The sequence below is a fragment of the Herpailurus yagouaroundi genome, unplaced genomic scaffold (genome assembly GCF_014898765.1).
Source record: "Herpailurus yagouaroundi ecotype Mexico unplaced genomic scaffold, PumYag 141, whole genome shotgun sequence".
Lineage (NCBI taxonomy): Eukaryota > Metazoa > Chordata > Mammalia > Carnivora > Felidae > Herpailurus > Herpailurus yagouaroundi.
In genome coordinates, this window is record NW_024412396.1 from 60,317,624 (window position 1) to 60,334,705 (window position 17,082).

A 17,082-nucleotide genomic window follows, 5' to 3' on the forward strand; every position below is an offset into this window, starting at 1 on the left:
AATAATGAAGATACATTACTTAAATGTAGCTTCAGCAGGTATTTAAAAGGAATTTTGAGAAGTCTTGTCTATATCTTTCCTTTGGAGTGTTGACCATTTGACTTTGAAGCCATCTCAGACCACCTAGATCTCTTTGATTCATGTATCCTTTTTGACAGAGTCAAGATTTTTGTTACATCCGCTGGAGGTTGTGGTGGCACAGCTGAGCCCCTTCCTCCAGCTTCATTTCATTGCAATAAGTCAAACAAAACCATAATGTTCTCTTTTCTCCTCAATAATTCAGGTTCATGTCACTTTCAAATACATTTCTATACCCTTTTAATCATCCTCGATCTCGCTAAGTCTATCGATCTATTCTGTTTGCTGCCTTTTAAAAGTTTTTCAAAACCATTTCTCTTCCAACCTGATATAAATCACTCTGAAAAGGTGCATGCAGGAAAAACCAAATGGAGAAATGTGGATGATTCTTAGGTTCTAACTTGAGCTTGAATTTCTACTTTTGTAACTTACCAAAAGGTATGTTTATAAGAACATGGTCACATTCTTTTGCTCCATTTCTTAACTCTTTTATACCAATGAATCATTGTTTCATGGAAGATCTTAAACTATTGGGCTCTGTTAAAGTATTATTTTTTTTTAATTTTTAATGTTTATTTACCTTAGAGAGAGAGAGAGACAGAGACAGAGGCAGAGACAGAGACAGAGTATGAGCATGGGAGGGGCAGAAAGAGTGGGACACAGAATCTGAAGCAGGCTCCAGGCTCTGAGCCGTCCACACAGAGCCCGATGGAAGGCTCAAATTCATGAACCATGAGATCATGACCTGAGCTAAAGTCTGATGCTTAACCAACTGAGCCACCCAGGAGCCCCTGAAGTGTTCTTTATCAGCATTATTACCAGGACTCATAATCATGATGGTCCTGATTCCCTGGGCATATTGAGGTGCTAGGTACTCCCTTAGAGCTCTATGTGCATTAGCTCAATCAAGTTTCATCACTACTCTCCAAGTACAACTATAGTGGCCCACACTGCATAGTTGAAGAGACCCAACTTGGAAAGTTTATGCAGCAGTATTCCTTCATGGCTAGTAAGTGAAAAACTCAACATCAAACTCAGGTCCGTCTGAAACTAAAGCCTGTGCTTTTAAGGACTGTATTTTTAATTGCTGCTAATGTTTACCTTAAAAATTGTGTATTTTGGGGGGCGCCTGGGTGGCTCAGTCGGTTGAGCGTCCGACTTCGGCTCAGGTCATGATCTCGCTGTCTGTGAGTTCGAGCCCCGCGTCCGGCTCTGTGCTGACAGCTCAGAGCCTGGAGCCTGCTTCGGATTCTGTGTCTCCCTCTCTCTCTGACCCTCCCCCATTCATGCTCTGTCTCTCTCTGTCTCAAAAATAAATAAATAAACATTAAAAAAATTTTTTTAAAAAATTGTGTACTTTTTGTATTCCTTCAGATCACCAGCTCCATTACAGTGTTGAGCATGATCAAAGAAAGTTGTATGAAGAACATTTGAAAATATTGGGACCCATTAAGCCAAACAGAGTAGAAGGCAAAGATCCTAAGGAGGGCATAAAGCATGCATTGCCAAGCACTAGAAAAGTTATCAACTATATGCCCCATCTGTTTCGCTTCAGAGAAGAGCTTTGGGACAGGACATCCCTGTGGGATTAAATAAAACTCTTCTGGCTAATATTCAAGTTTCTTTATGTAACTTTACTAACCTTAGCAAAAACCTGATAATATAATTGACTGAGACTTACTAGGCCCTAGGTGTTCTAAGTGCTTTACACGTTTTCTCCCTCTTGTTGGTCCTTATCGTTATCCATGCTCTTCAGATGGGAGACACGGAGAGGTCTAACAAATCATCTCAGGTGACATGACTAGTAAGAAATTTGATCCTGTAATCTTTCTAACTGGAGAAACTATGCACTTTAAGAGAAACCATGGCACCTGGGTGGCTCAGTCGGTTAAGTGTCTGACTTTGGCTCAGGTCACGATCTCACAGTTCATGGGTTTGAACCCCGCATCGGGCTCTATGCTGACAGCTCAGAGCCTAGACCCTGCTTTGGATTCTGTCTCCCTCTTGCTCTGCTCCTCCCCCACTCATGCTCTGTCTCTCTTTCTCTCTTTCTCTCTCTCTCAAAAATAAATAAAAATTAAAAAAAAAGAGATGGAGAGAGAGAAACCATGGCTATTTCCAGAAAAGAAAATAATCAGGGATGTTAAATGCAGACAAAATGGATGACACTGAGAAGAAGGGAGCTATGCCTTTAAGGCTATTTTTGACATAAATGTAGACTATTAGGCTACAAAGACAAAGGAGTGAGAAACCAGTTAGATACTGCTTTCAGCTTGTAGCAACAGAGACCTTATTGCAACACTTTAAACAGGTAAGACTTTAGTATCTTATGTCAGAGTATTCTGGAACAGAAGTCCAAGGCTGCTTTGGTGACTGCGCATAATTGCTCAAGAGCTTAGCTTCTTATAACTTTTCCACTTCTGCATGCATGCTTTCCAGATTATTTCATACTCCACAATGGCTGCAGAGACTCCAGCCATCACATCTGCAAGCCAGGCAGCAGCTAAAAGGAAGGTAGAGAGTATAAAAGAGTACCCTTCTTACTTGGTATTTGGCGGCCTTCCGGGAAGGACCAAGAGGCTTCCACTTAGATCTCATTGGCCAGGGCTTAGTCACATGGACAAAACTGTTGTACGAGAATCTGAGAAATGTATTATTTTAATTGGCTCGTTGTCCCTGAGAGAGACAGAGACAGTGTGAGTGGGGGAGGGGCAGAGAGAGAGGGTGGGAGAGAGAATCCCAAGCAGGCTCCATTCCATCAGCACAGAGCCTGATGTGGGGCTCGAACTCACGAGGCCATGAGATCGTGACCTGAGCCGAATCCAAGAGTCAGATGCTTAACTGACTGAGCCACCCAAGCACTCCAGAAGGAGAATGAATAATATTAGTATTTAAGAAATCTCAGGAGGGAGCAGGACAGTCCAGATTAGCAAATCTGTCTTGGGTGCAGGACTCCTTCTTAAGCACCTATCTTTTAAACTTGCTTGTTTTCAAACTTTTGGTATATAATTTATATTTGATCTTATGAATTAATTCGTTCCCTCTTCTTGCCACTAACAACAAATAACTCAATGAAAGATAGGCAAATGTCCAAAATAACTCAACACTGGCCCGTGATTGAGGCTGGACTCACTCTGTTAAAGTCTCTACCTCCAAATTTCAATCTCTCAGGGCATTCTGTGTCTTTAGCAAAAGTTTGTTTCTTTGTTTGTTTTTCCTATTTTGAACTTCTTTTCTTGGATGTTTTCCTACTTTCTTCTCCAATGCTGAATTGGAGTGCCATACTGTGTCTACCTTGATGCTGATAGGTATTTTGGTTAAGTTCTAAATTAACTAATCCCACTATATATAGTTACCTAAGCCAACAGATGTATATTACCTAGAGACACTCTCCTGAGGCCTGAATAGGGGCAACATTAAATATGCAATACCCTTAACAGAACCTTTGGGTAGTAAGACTCAAAACACCACAACTGGTTTGAGGGCTCTTATTCCTAGAAGTTATTATTCATAATTTCAACATTATATATGAAACTTATAAGTTGCATTTTTTAATGATTTTTTAATTTATTTTTGAGAAAGAGAGTGAGAAAAAGAGAGAGAGAGAGAGAGAGAGAAAGCTCAAGGAGGAGAGGAGCATAGGGAGAGGGAGACACAGAATCTGAAGCAGGCTCCAGACTCAGCTGTCAGCACAGAGCCCCACCTGGGGCTGGAATTCATGAACCGCGAGATCAGGACCTGTGCTGAAGTCGAGCATTTTACAGACTGAGCCACCCAGGCGCCCCTGACTTGCCTTTTTATTGCTGCTTCTGGGCCCCAAAGTTTCCTCTTTACCTAGAGTAGCTAAAACTTTAGCAGAATTACTTTATAACTTGTTGACAATGATCAAGTGGAAAGAGTCTAGAAAGAAACCACAAGACGGGAAAATGAGAAAGGTATATTGAAAATGGAGGTCAATGAGAATCCTTCTGAGGAATTCAGAAAATAGTCTCTTAGTGTGTAGCTAAAGACCAATCTTTAACTCTGGGAAACATGAGGTCATTGACAATGTTTGGGCTCAAAAAATAAGCCAGAGAAAAGTAGTTCCACTATGACTGTCTTATTCTTACTTCTAATTGCCTTACATAACACCTACCTCTGTTCTATTTCTGGCTCTGTAGAAATCAAGTTCATTTCGGTGGGCACAAGCTATAGAGTTCACATTTTGCCTACTTTATGGTCTTAGGAGTTTTATTTTGCTTTCCAATGCAACCCAAATCCTCCTTACCCATATCAACGTTTCTCAGGAACAGAGACCTGCTTTTTGGTACTTGGCAAGGCCGGTCAGATAATGAATACTTCAACTACCTCAAGAAAACACACTGGGGCCAAAACACAGCATTGAGATCCTTCAGGAAAAAGTAAACTACTTGATATGCAGACACAAGCACTTCTCCGATCCAGAAGTGGGAAGTGATGTCTCCCGCCTCAAAGTCACTTCTCAGAAGGAAAACAGTTGGAAGAAAAGAGAAGCCAACACATGGCAGGTGTGACCAGCAGAGATGTGAGTGTTGCCAACCCAAAAGTCCAAAATAGAGTGTCCTTGCTTCTTGCCATCTCTTAAAATATTTTTACATGCAAATCACCCACAACTATGTCAGATCCCAAGACAGTTGAAGTTATATTTAATTATATTTAGGTATAGTCATTATGAACAGTATTTAGAAAGATGTGTCAGCATGAAATACATTTTATTCACAACCACATGTCTTGTCCAAGGACAGAATTCTTAACAGCAATCAAAGTAAGTAGAAAAATAGGTTTTTTTATTTCACTAAAGAATAAGTTTTTAACTAGGAATTAAGTTCTATTACAAGCAAAACACAATGTTGGAAAACTATAGTTCAGAAGAAAATGCGAAAACTTAACTTTACTGTCAAACAAAATATCTTATGCATTGTTCTTTAATAACTAACAGAAATGAGGCACAGGGAAACAGATTCGGATAGCAGTAATCAATTAGCATCAAGATTCACATTTCATATATATATATATGAAATATGTATGTGACATTTGCTACATTCCAGGTACCAGAGTAGGGGCTGGAAATTCAAAGTAACTAAGAGGTTCAGTCTCAGGGCACCTGGGTAGCTCAGTCAGTTAAGCGTCCAACTTTGGCTCCGGTCATGATCTCACGGTCCTTGGGTTTGAGCCCCGCTTCGGGCTATGTGCTGACAACTCAGAGCCTGGAGCCTGCTTCAAATTCTGTGTCTCCGTCTCTCTCTGCCCCTCCCTTGCTCATGCTCTGTCTCTCTCGCTCTCTCAAAAATAAATAAACATCAAGAAAAAAAAGAGGTTCAGTCGCTATTGCTATAAAATATAAGTTTTATTATTATGTGCGCATGGAAAAACGTATCAGGAGACAATTGCTGTCGAAAAGATAGTTTGTTATACTCACAGATTCCCAAGGGAAGGGGCATGACACGCCATGCAGGGCCACACAGGGAGGCATTGGGGTCACTTGGGGGGCAGAAGGAGTGGGGAAACAAATGTCACAAGAGCCTTTACCGTGGCTTCTGTGGGAAGGAACTGGAATAGGTGAGGCAAGGGTAGTAGATTTAGGATTGGTTGGTTTAAAAACTTTCAGTGGTATCTGGGGCACAAGAATTGTCCCCAGTTGTCTGGTCCCTGGCTCTGGGGCGACGAGGGCAGAGAAATAGTGGCCCTAACCATGAGGGACTGACCGAGGAGGTGGTTGGGAGGGCGGGCTCTGCCCTGGTGGGTCTGCATACGAAAGGCTCTCTCACGGGCAAGCTATTTCCTATCTTCAGGAATTACCAGCATCCTCAAGGCCCAGATGTCAAAGCGCCAAAGTACAGAAAATAAAAGGACACAGTTTATCTCTCTATATGCCCGGGTTTCGCTGCCTAGCAGAAAGTCAGAGGATAAACAAATCAGCGACTGACTTGTGGGAAGGGAGCAGGGATTCTATAGGGAATGTATAGAAGGAACACCTAGGCTAGCCTAGGAGTCGACGAACACTCCCTTGAAATCATGTCTGAAGGAAGTCCTGAGAGGTAGGGAGAGGAGGGAGGGGGAGGTCAAGTTCACAGCCCTCACAACGACCTGGACTCATGGAAGTTTCATGCTACAAAGGAGTTTGATGTGGCTGGAGCATACAGCAAGTGGGCATTAACAGAGAAAGACACAAAATATTTATGGAACAAACGTCTCCATTCCAGGCCTTCTGCTATTAACGAGAAGGTAGCAAATGGATAAAGTAGACAGCACTGGAGTCCAGGTAAAGAGGTTCAGATTTCATCCTAGGTGCAATGGGAATCTACTGAGTGGTTTTCAGAATATGCCTGAGGAGGAGACAGGAAGAGGGGAGGCCTGTGTTGCAAAATAATACTTTGATATTCTCATATGACTCTCATCCAGAGTACACGCTGAGGCTCGTTGAGGAAGAAGAAAAAAGATCGACAGCTGGGGTTGGGCCAAAGGTTGACTTTGAAGAGTTTTGGATTTCTCCATTTCACATGTACATTCTAGAACTTGCAGACTCTTAGTTCTATGAGTCAGAGTATTTTTAAGGAGAGTCAAAGCTGAGACATAGGACATCATTGTAACCACTATTGTCCAAACAGGACATGAACTGTTTTTTTTGCTTTTTCACCATGTTGCACATACTCAGTTCAAGTGGGAGACGTTAGACAACAAGCGTCTTTCAAGGTTGTGGGTTGATCACTGCCTGTTTTGCAGTAGTGTTGTTTCTCTTCTTCTTTTCGTAAGGAGGGTGCTACATCAAAAGCACACAAACTCCTGAAAACGTGAGTTGTGGGGTTTGGGTTTGAAGGATCTAAATAAATCTGTGGTCGTAACAACTTGGTACTAACAACCGTTTGTTGAGGGCCACGAAGAACTTTAAATGTACTGCCACACCCATTGCCTCTGCAACTCTACAGAGTAGATACGTGATAAAAATAATTCAGTAACAGAGGTTCGTGAGACTTGATGCCCGTCCGAGATGAAGAGTACCTAAGCAGGGGAAGTTGGAATTCAAACCCAGCTCAGCCTGAAACCAAATCCCAGGTTCTTAATCACTGTGTCCTCGAATCACACCTCCCCGAATGGGCCACCCCGGGCGTGCTGCTCAGTCTATCACATTGTCCATAGTTAAGGAAAAAGCCTCACATCTGGGACCTTGTGGCACAATTCACAACACCCACTGAGGGCATTCGTTAGGTCACGGCACAGCTCCTGGATTTACCACCCTCATAACATTCTATTTCGTCGGTTCTTTCCAGTAGCAAACATGTCATTTGGGCCTTTGCAAGCATGATTCGGTTTCCCAGATGAGCTCATGGCTATTCTACCTAGATGAATTGGCTCTATGTCCCAGTCCTGCCAGGGAAGCTAAGCAATGGGAGCCAACGAAGGTTTCCCAACGTGGTAAATGCTCTATGTGACACTTTAGGGCTCATCACCCTTCTTGATTTCTGTTGGAGGGAAGAAAAAAAAAAAAGTATATTTTCAAGATTTATTTTCGGGCACTCAAATGACCCTCATTCTTCAATTCTAATGCCCTTGGTGGGGGTGACAAATAGCCAAATCATAGTAAAAGAAATTAAAATCCAGGGGAAATAAATAATCCCTGTTAGAAGATGCCATCTGATATGCCAGAGCACTAAAATATAAAGGTACCAATTAGTAGCCATTCATGTTTGTTCCCTTCAAGTTACATTTTTCTTTGCTTATTATATAGTCACTTCATAAATGATAAGGAAATGGACAAATCGTAAGAAAGAAAGAATGGAAAGAATAAAAGATTATCCAGTGAGAACAAATTTCTGAAAACACGTTATTCATAGAGTTTGCAACATACGGCTTTATTAGTTCACGCGGCTCCAGGAGGAAAAAATAATTTTACTTAAAGTAAACGATCAAAATGTAAAAAATATATTCACTTGAATGAGAACAGGTACTGTTCTCCTGTCTCAAAATACCTCCTCTACTACACCGATACACGGCCTGACAGTTTGTGTAATTCTGTAGGTCATAGTCTGGAACGCATCACTTGAAATGTAATGGTAACCAGTTAGACCATGTATCAGACCCTTTGTAGGCACCAACCACTCCAGATTTTGTCCCTCCTGTCCATTTGTGGTTCCAGCTGCTGTCGGGTGCCCTGTTCTCCCTGAGGTCCAACCGCTGTCGAGGAGATACAGCTCAACCTCACATCACCTCCTGCTCAGGTTGCATAAATAGCCCGCACCCTCCTAACTTCCCTGATAGGGCTGAAGGGTGAGTAGCAACAGGCAAGACCCCTTTGAGACCTGTACCGCCTCCACCTGGAAGTGTTAGGGACTCCGTCCAGTGGGATGAAACTTTGACCGGTGGAAGATGGGAACAGGGGATGATTTCTTCCCTTATCTATTCCATCAAACTGAGAAGTGCCTTTTTAGACAATGGTCCTCAAGCTCCAGCAATCAGCCACATCCTCTAATAGCCCCTTCCTCCTCCCTTGCCTTGTTCCCTTTGTCCCTCACTCTTGCTCCCTAAGGCTATGCTCCCTAGTCAAGCAGTAGAACATAACACTTGCCTAAGGCTCTGCTTTCAGGAGAATTAGATTAAAACAGACATTTTCATGAATACCTTAGTGGAGTTACTACTAATTCTGTAGTATTCTATGGTTCACCAGAGTACTTTCAGGATAATATTTGACTGAAACTTGTATTTTTTACTTTTTAAAAAATTTTTATTTATTGATCTTGAGAAAGAGAGAGAGAGAGAGAGACGGAGACATAAAGAGAATGCCAAGCAGGCTCTGCAATGTCAGCAGAGACCCCGATGTGGTGCTCACAAACCAGTCTGAGATCACGACCTCAGCCAAAATCAATAGTTGGATGCTTACCCAACTGAGCCACCCAGGGACCCCCTCACTGAAACTTTTCATATGAGCTTTTGGAAACAAAGAAAAGGAAAAGAACTAACTCATTCTCTCAGTAAAATAGAAGCCAATTATGCAAAACAGATAGCTTGAGACTTTTCAAAGCTATATGTTTCTAACCCAGACAGCTTTCACTGGGCTTTAACCACTAAACCTTTCTTTTCCAGACGTTTAGTTGAGATCTCACCATACTTGTGATTAAACAAGAATCTCTGCCCATTTCTCATCCTGATGTTATCATATGTTCTCTTCTCTGTTTACTCCTTTTCATGGACTTGTTTCAAGAAGCCTGACATTACCTTGTTTTATACCCAGTATCTCAGATTTATTCGTACCTTAAGAGTACGTATGGTGGTTATGACCACAGGCATGAAGACAGACTGCCTGGGTATTCCCAGCTCTGTGGCTTGTGGACTTTGTGGCTCTATGCAAGTTACTTAATGTCCCCGGAATTTTGTTCATCTGTAAAATTAGGATAAAAATAGTACTTACATCATAATATTACGTAAAGGATTCAATGAATAAATTTAATTACAGGAATCATATGCCTGACAAATATTAAACATATAACAATAGATTTGTTTACTTCTTTCTCTTTTGCTACTATAATTCTTTGGAGAGGAGGAAGAATCACAAAGTTGAAATCAGAAGGATTTGAGGGACACCTGGGTGGCTCAGTCAGGTGGGTGTCTGACTTTGGCTCAGGTCACGATCTTACGGTTCGTGAGTTCAAGCCCCGTGTCGGGCTCTGTGTTGACAGCTCAGAGCCTGGATCCTGCTTCCGATTCTGTGTCTCCCTCTCTCTCTGCCCCTCCCCTGCATGCACTCTCTCTCTCTCTCAAAAATAAATAGATATTATTTTTTTTTTAAATCAGAAGGACTTGGACTTAAACCTTGGGTTCAGGGGTGACTTGGGTGTTTGAACATCTGAGTTTGGCTCAGGTCATGATTTCACAGTTCTTGAGTTGAAGCCCCGTGTCCGGCTTTGTGCTGACAGCTCAGAGTCTGGAGCCTGCTTCAGATTCTGTGTCTCCCTCTCTCTCTCTCTTCCCCTCCCTTGCTGGTTCTCTCTCTCTGTTTCTCTCAAAAATAAATAAATGTTAAAAAAAAAAATTAAACCTTGGGTTCACAATTGAAGAGTTGCTTGACCTCAGCAAGTCAATTAACGGACTCTGCAAGTCTAATTAATGTTGTGGTCTCTTTGTGAACATCCTATGTCCATACCCCTTATCTGAAACCCGTGCAGTTAGGATACGTTTAGAAACTTTAGAAAGTGTGTCAAATTTGTCAAATTTAGAAAATGTGTCATACGTCAGAAATGAAATAAGGTATCTACAGTGTATTTTAATTATACCCCTAGCTGGGGATTTGTACCGCACTAAGGAATCAAACACATTAACATTTTTACTGAAAAACTTAGAAAAACTTATAGAAGATGAAATAAGCCTAAACATCTAAAGAAACCATGGAATATAGGTCAGGGTTTATCACTAAACAAGCTTGCCTTATGTTTGCAATATCTTTGTTTTTCTGAATTGCAGAAAAATGAACTGTGGAACTGAATTTCCAGTAACCTCCAAGACGCAAGCCCCTTACTGTGACATGCCTGACCTTAAAGGACATGATTTTCTTTCACAGCCCCTTCTTTCCTTCCTGTATTTCCTATGATGTCGTGAGAGAGGGTCCTGGCCCTGTATTTGCACTTATGACTGCCCTGCCAGGAAAACCCCCCTTTCTTGACTCATATCATTTATCTAGTCCATATATAAACATTTATGAAGTACCTATACTAGGTAGATGCTAACCAAAAGAGGAACATAATTCCATAAGCTATAATTTGCTATCTAGGAAACAGAAACAAACAACAATGTTGAAAGAGTTAAAATATTCTATAGAGATTCTCTGCAAGAAATAGGTGGGTGTTTTATATGTCTTCCTCTCCCTGTTACATACTTAGACTAAGCCATTTGAGAAATGGGATGGCCTTACTCATAAATAGGCACTAAATAATTGTCACAAAAGTGCCGAGAGTTCCTTCTTTTCAAATGCTATAAATATTCAAGCAAGCTTCCTTTTAAGATGTCCCTAGGGTTCTACATTTTAACAAATAAAAAATATTTCCTATTACATTGCTTTCTAAAACTTACATTTCAATTGGTATGGAAACCTAATATTTCTCTAAGCAGGAATCTGAAGTTAGGTTTTCTTGACAATGGAAAACCCTTTAGATTTTTGTCCCCTCTAAAAGGACAAATTGTTCTTATCATTTGGAACTACTCGTAGTCCAATTTCTCTCTAGGATATTTTTTCATTATCTCATTATATGACATATTTCATGAATGTTCTTAAGGATAAACCCAAAACTCCATTTAACTCAAAAAAATATTCGTCGAATCCATTACTTGGCACCTATTAAGAGGTGGTGACTACTCTGCGAGATTATAATATTCAGTCTCTAGCTCTCCACTCAGTTTTGTGCGGTGCTGAAATCTGTCCTTTGAATTTGATTTTTTTTTTTTTTTGCATCAATAAACATTTACCTCTGTGTGTGGCTCTCCCCTCGGAGGTGTTCAAATATTTGTTCCATCATTGTTGCCCTGAGTCATTATTTATTGAGCTCACCACCCTGTTCCCGCGGTGTCCCCCAGGGCCAGGCATGCCTCTCAGCTGGGCAACGCATCTCTCAATGCGATCTTATCCGTTTCCCTCTTTCAATACTTATGCATCAGACAACACAAATAATCTTTGAAATCCCAGGCTAGTGTCATTATTGAAGTAGAAAACATGGACATCTTTTCAATATTCTTTTTTTTTTTTTCAGTTTCTTCTCCACCTCATGTGAACCAGTTCAAAACCAGTTAAGCTTGTTAAGGAGAGTAAATAGAAACGGAATAGAGTCATACATGAGAAGCAGCTCAATTCCATTTTTTTTTTTTTCAAATTGAAAAGTCAACCCTGTGACTGTGGCATCTCTTTCCAGCCTTTCCTTCTGAAACACCATGAAAAAAAAAAAAAAAAACCAGAATGCATAGACACATACTGCACATTTATCTTGTTTTAGACCTTTAACGTCAAGGTGATGCCTGGAGCAAATATTTAGCCAGGCAAAGGGTAATCTTATCAAAAGAAGGATTTATAAGAGAAACACTAACACAAAGCTCCCTGTAATGGATGAATGGCACTGAGTAATCATCTCTATTCTTTGCACTGATATTTGACAACATCCTTCTCAGAGACAGCTGCTTTATCACTGCCTTTAATGACCATAAAACAGAAAATCTTGCATAATTCAGTGAGAGTACTGAAGGCCCTCTGTCTGCCTGACGACGTCTGCTTTGCTGAACAGTTTCTTTCTGAGGGAATTCTTGACTAACAGGTGCATCATTATACACACCGACAATTGGCAGAGTGAAGAACGTCATAATTCAGTGTGCATTGCCTTATGATAACTACATAAAGAAAGGAACTTCCTTAAGGAAGAAAAAATGGAGAACCATTTAACTTGTCCAAATGCATTTAGACTGATGTTTTAAGGAAGACAATTTGGATTCCGAACGAGTATTTGTGGCTCAATCTCAATCTTCTTTCCACACAGCTCTGGGTTTTGCTCACAAACAGAACTACTTTGGGCAACATTATTTTTCCCTTTGTAGGCTTGCACTATTTCTGAGTTAATACAGACTGGGAGTGCTTAAAATACTGATTAAGTTAAAATTGGGTCTTAAAACTCCATCCAGCAAAAAAAGGAAAATTAAAGAAAAGTTTCACTTATGGAGAAGTTACCACAGCTACAATAAGGACAAATTCAAACCTTGATTTAAAACCAAGTTAAGTGTCCCCATAACCTTTGAAATGTGTCTTCCTATCTCTGAACTTGCACTACTGAAACTAAAAGCTGGAATTGCCAAAGACTTGTGCCTTGGAGAATTTGGCGAAGGATATACAGGCACACAGCATTAAAGATTTTAACAGTATGGAACGTGTAATAGCACACAGTGCACAGATCGTTAGAACACACACAAATGTGAAATGTTGGGTTGTAAAGCCTCATTATGATCAGGAAGTCTAGCGTTTTGACACACAAAACACAACTCATCCTCTGGATTCAATGACAATGATAATAGCTACCCTGTCCGCGAGTTATTACAAAGTTTCTAAGAATCAAATGGAATAATATAGCGTATCATTTAGGAAAGAATGATGTGCTGCAAAATTATGGAGTCAAGTCATTAATGATGAGTTTGATATTGCTGTTTTATCGAGGAGGAAATCTGTCATGATGGTCAAATGTCTCCCAAATAAAGTTCTTCTTTGAGTAGCCAGCCACTGCCAGTGTTTGACCTCATCATCCTTTGTGCTGACTCTTGCAATAGTTCCTTCTGGGTTCTCTCTCTCTCTCTCTCTCTCTCTCTCTCTCTCTCTTCTAATATGTTAAGTCCCTCTAAGCTCCACCCAGTGGCAATTATGATCTCATCACTCTTTTTCTTAAAACACTTCTGAAGCCTTCCCATTGCCAGACCTACCTGCTTAGCTTAGAACTATGGTAAAAGAGAACATGAACGCTTTATCAACCAATAGTACATGCCATGCCCACATTTCAGGAACTAATCGCTGGGCATCAGAAAGCCCTAACGAAGCCTTCATTTGCTTTTCCATCATGGGCCCATTGTCCCCCCTCAGACGCCTGCAGCTTCTGACCCCTTAAAGATCTGCTCTCTCCTTAACCTGCCAACTCATCACCCTCAAGCACTGTTAGCCATTCTTTCCATTATTTCTCCAGCCGGCAGTACAACTCCATCTCAGCACCTGAGACGCTTGATTCCTTACTTCTAAGACTGCCCTCTGTGCAAAGTCACAAAGCAAAACATATGTCTTTTCCCCTTCAGCAGTGTGATTCATCAGAAAAGGACTGGCATAAAATAATTAGTGTTTGTTGAATGAATGGACCTTGCATCCAGGTCTCCTCCACAGAGGAGTTACTACAGATACAGATGATACCTTAATTCTAGTCATGCTCTTTTCTCATTGAATCCTTCAAAATCCAAGTAAGACTCAAGTGGGTCTTTTTATAACTTCATATCATAGACTTTCCATGATTTCATATTAAATTAACGAACAAAAATGGCTGTAAAGCACTGACCCTCTTTCTTTTTCCAATTTAATTAATCTCTAACAAAAGCTTACTCTGGACCTGGCCCTGGCCCTGGCCTTCATTTCAAACTTTTTATTGTTTCATAACATTTTAAAACCTTTCAAACTGTATTAATTCTGTTAACAACAACCAAGCATTTCCCTTGTCCTGTGTCATAGCTCATTCTCTTGCCTAGATGTTCTACTTCAGCATTAACCTTGCAACCTGCTGTGAGGTGATAGGACCTGAGGGCACAGTATGTCTATATCTCTTTGTTGGGCAATTTGAAGGCATGAGATAGTGGAGAAAATATTGACCTTGCTGTTGGAAGACCTGATTTTGTTCCTCTTCATGGGACTGGCTACCTGATTTTCAGGACCCAATGCAAAATAAAAATGAAAATGTTTTCATCTTTTCATCAAACCACAGGGTCAAAAAAGCTTTTTTCTTCCTTCTGTGGTTTCTCGGACTGGGCCTGTTAAGGTGTTTTTCATTCTCTAATAGATTAGATAAGGTCGACCTATTTGATGTTGCACGACTTCAGGTGCGAGGCCACTCCCAGAGTGACTGCAGAATCTTACAGTTAGATATCTAGGTGCCACAGTTCAGCACCAATGACACACATCCAATCCTGAGCCTCTCCAGTTCCTGTGCCCAGACCTCTGCTAGGGGCCAAGACCTCAGTGGCTTTGGGCTGGGAACAAGGAAGCAGAAAGCTGAGAGCCAATCCCGGAGAGGTGAGGAGGAGATAGGATGGGGATCACACATGAGCAGAAGCTTCAAGCCCCTTGCAGTGTCCCATCAGATTTCCCTTACAAAATACAACTTCAAATATAAAATTATTAAGGGCTTCAAGATGGCAGCTACAGGACAGAAGTTCCTATAGGACTGTCATATTGTACACAAGATAGCCTTGCCTCTTCACTTGCAATACCATCTACTCTCAGGGTAGAAATAATCCCTGAGCCTCCATCTATAAGGTCTCCCTCACAATTTTCTTACAGGGCTAAATCAAATAATGCTTGTAGCTTGCTGCATCGGTCGTGGATTATCATCCATAATAAATGTTGAATGCTCCAATGGTTTTGAGGACAGCCTGACTTCCTGAGTTCAAATGCCAACTTTGTTTCTTGCTTGCTAGGGAGACTTGGGACCATAATACTTGCCACTTACTTTAGAATGCACCAGTACGTATGTTGGGAGAGTGTGTGCATGTGTTACTTAGCAAATGCCCAGGTGCTAGCCAAGAAAGTGCATTTGAGAAATGATCAGCCAACACATGGATGCACAGTTTAGAAGGCAGCTAGCTTTCTTTCAGAAAAGACACATTCCTGCTACGGCTACAAACATCCGTATTCCCGATTCGGTGCTGACTACGGTACTGATTGTCAAACGTGGCTTTTTAAAATTATTAAAAACAACGACAGGTTAATCAGCATGATAAATATTAGAAACGGCCTCCCCTTGGTGGAATTAAATGCATTTAGGATAGCTGAACTGTCTAAAATAATTTAGAAATACTCTTCACTTTTGATGATCAGGATATACAAGCCTAGTGCAACCTACACACTTGAAATAGCGCATTAAGCTAAATCTTTCCACCATCTGGTGTCCAGCAATAGACTCTGGCATCGGGAGATACGTGAGTGTGCTCTTGGCATCTGCTTCAGGAAACATTCCCCGCAAAGTAATAGCTGGATCATGTGAAAGGACAGAGAGTTGGGACATCCTTCAGTCAACAGAACCGATCATGTGAATTGACTGTTTTCGTGCATGTGAATAAATGTTGAGTGCACATGTAACATACATGTTAAAATTTGATCTAAGACTTGTGCCTTAGTTTGCCAGGGCTGCCGTAACAAAGTACCACAGACTGGGTGGGTTAAAGAAATGTATTTTCTCACAGTTCTGGCATCCAGAAGTCTGAGATCAAGGTATTGGCAGGTTTGGTTTCTCCTGAGGCTTCTCTACTTGGCTTGTAGACTCCTGTCTTCTATAGTGTTCTCACATCATCTTCCTTTTGTGCATAGCTGTGTCCAAATTTCCCATTCTTGTAAGAACACCAGTCAAATTGGATTAGGGTCCCACTCTAATGACCCCACTTTAACTAAATTGCCTCTTTATTTTTTTTTTAATTTTTAATGTTTATTTATTTTTGAGAGTGAAAGAGAGAGAGAGAGCATGAGCAGTGGAGAGACAGAGAAAGAGGGAGACACAGAATACTATAGGCTCCATACTCCGAGCTGTCACCACAGAGCCTGGCGTGGGGCTCAAATTCACGAACCGCGGGATCGTGACCTGAGTCGGAGTCAGACACTTAACCGACTGAGCCACCCAGGTGCCCCTAAATTGCCTCTTTAAAGTACCTATTTCAGGGGCGCCTGGGTGGCGCAGTCGGTTAAGCGTCCGACTTCAGCCAGGTCATGATCTCGCGGTCCGTGAGTTCGAGCCCCGCGTCAGGCTCTGGGCTGATGGCTTGGAGCCTGGAGCCTGTTTCCGATTCTGTGTCTCCCTCTCTCTCTGCCCCTTGCCCGTTCATGCTCTGTCTCTCTCTGTCCCAAAAATAAATAAACATTGAAAAAATTAAAAAAATAAAAAAATAAAGTACCTATTTCAAAATATAGTCACGTACAGAGGTACCAGGAGTTGGAACTTCAACATAAGAGTTCTGAGGAACACAAACTCAGCCTGTAAGAGTTTGTTTTCATTACAAGGTGCCTGGTAGGGTTAGAGGTCTCAGGACCTCAGGACCTCAAACTTCTTGACCACTACTGTTATTTACCAAGAACAACCTAAGCGATATGCATGTCTGATCTGGGTCAGTTCATAGTCCTTGGAAAAGCCATTTGCTGTCTTTGTGCTTTAGTATCCTCTTGGGATAATAAAAGTATGTACTTCACAAAATTGTTTTAATGATTAAGTATGTTAAGGAACATAAGATGTT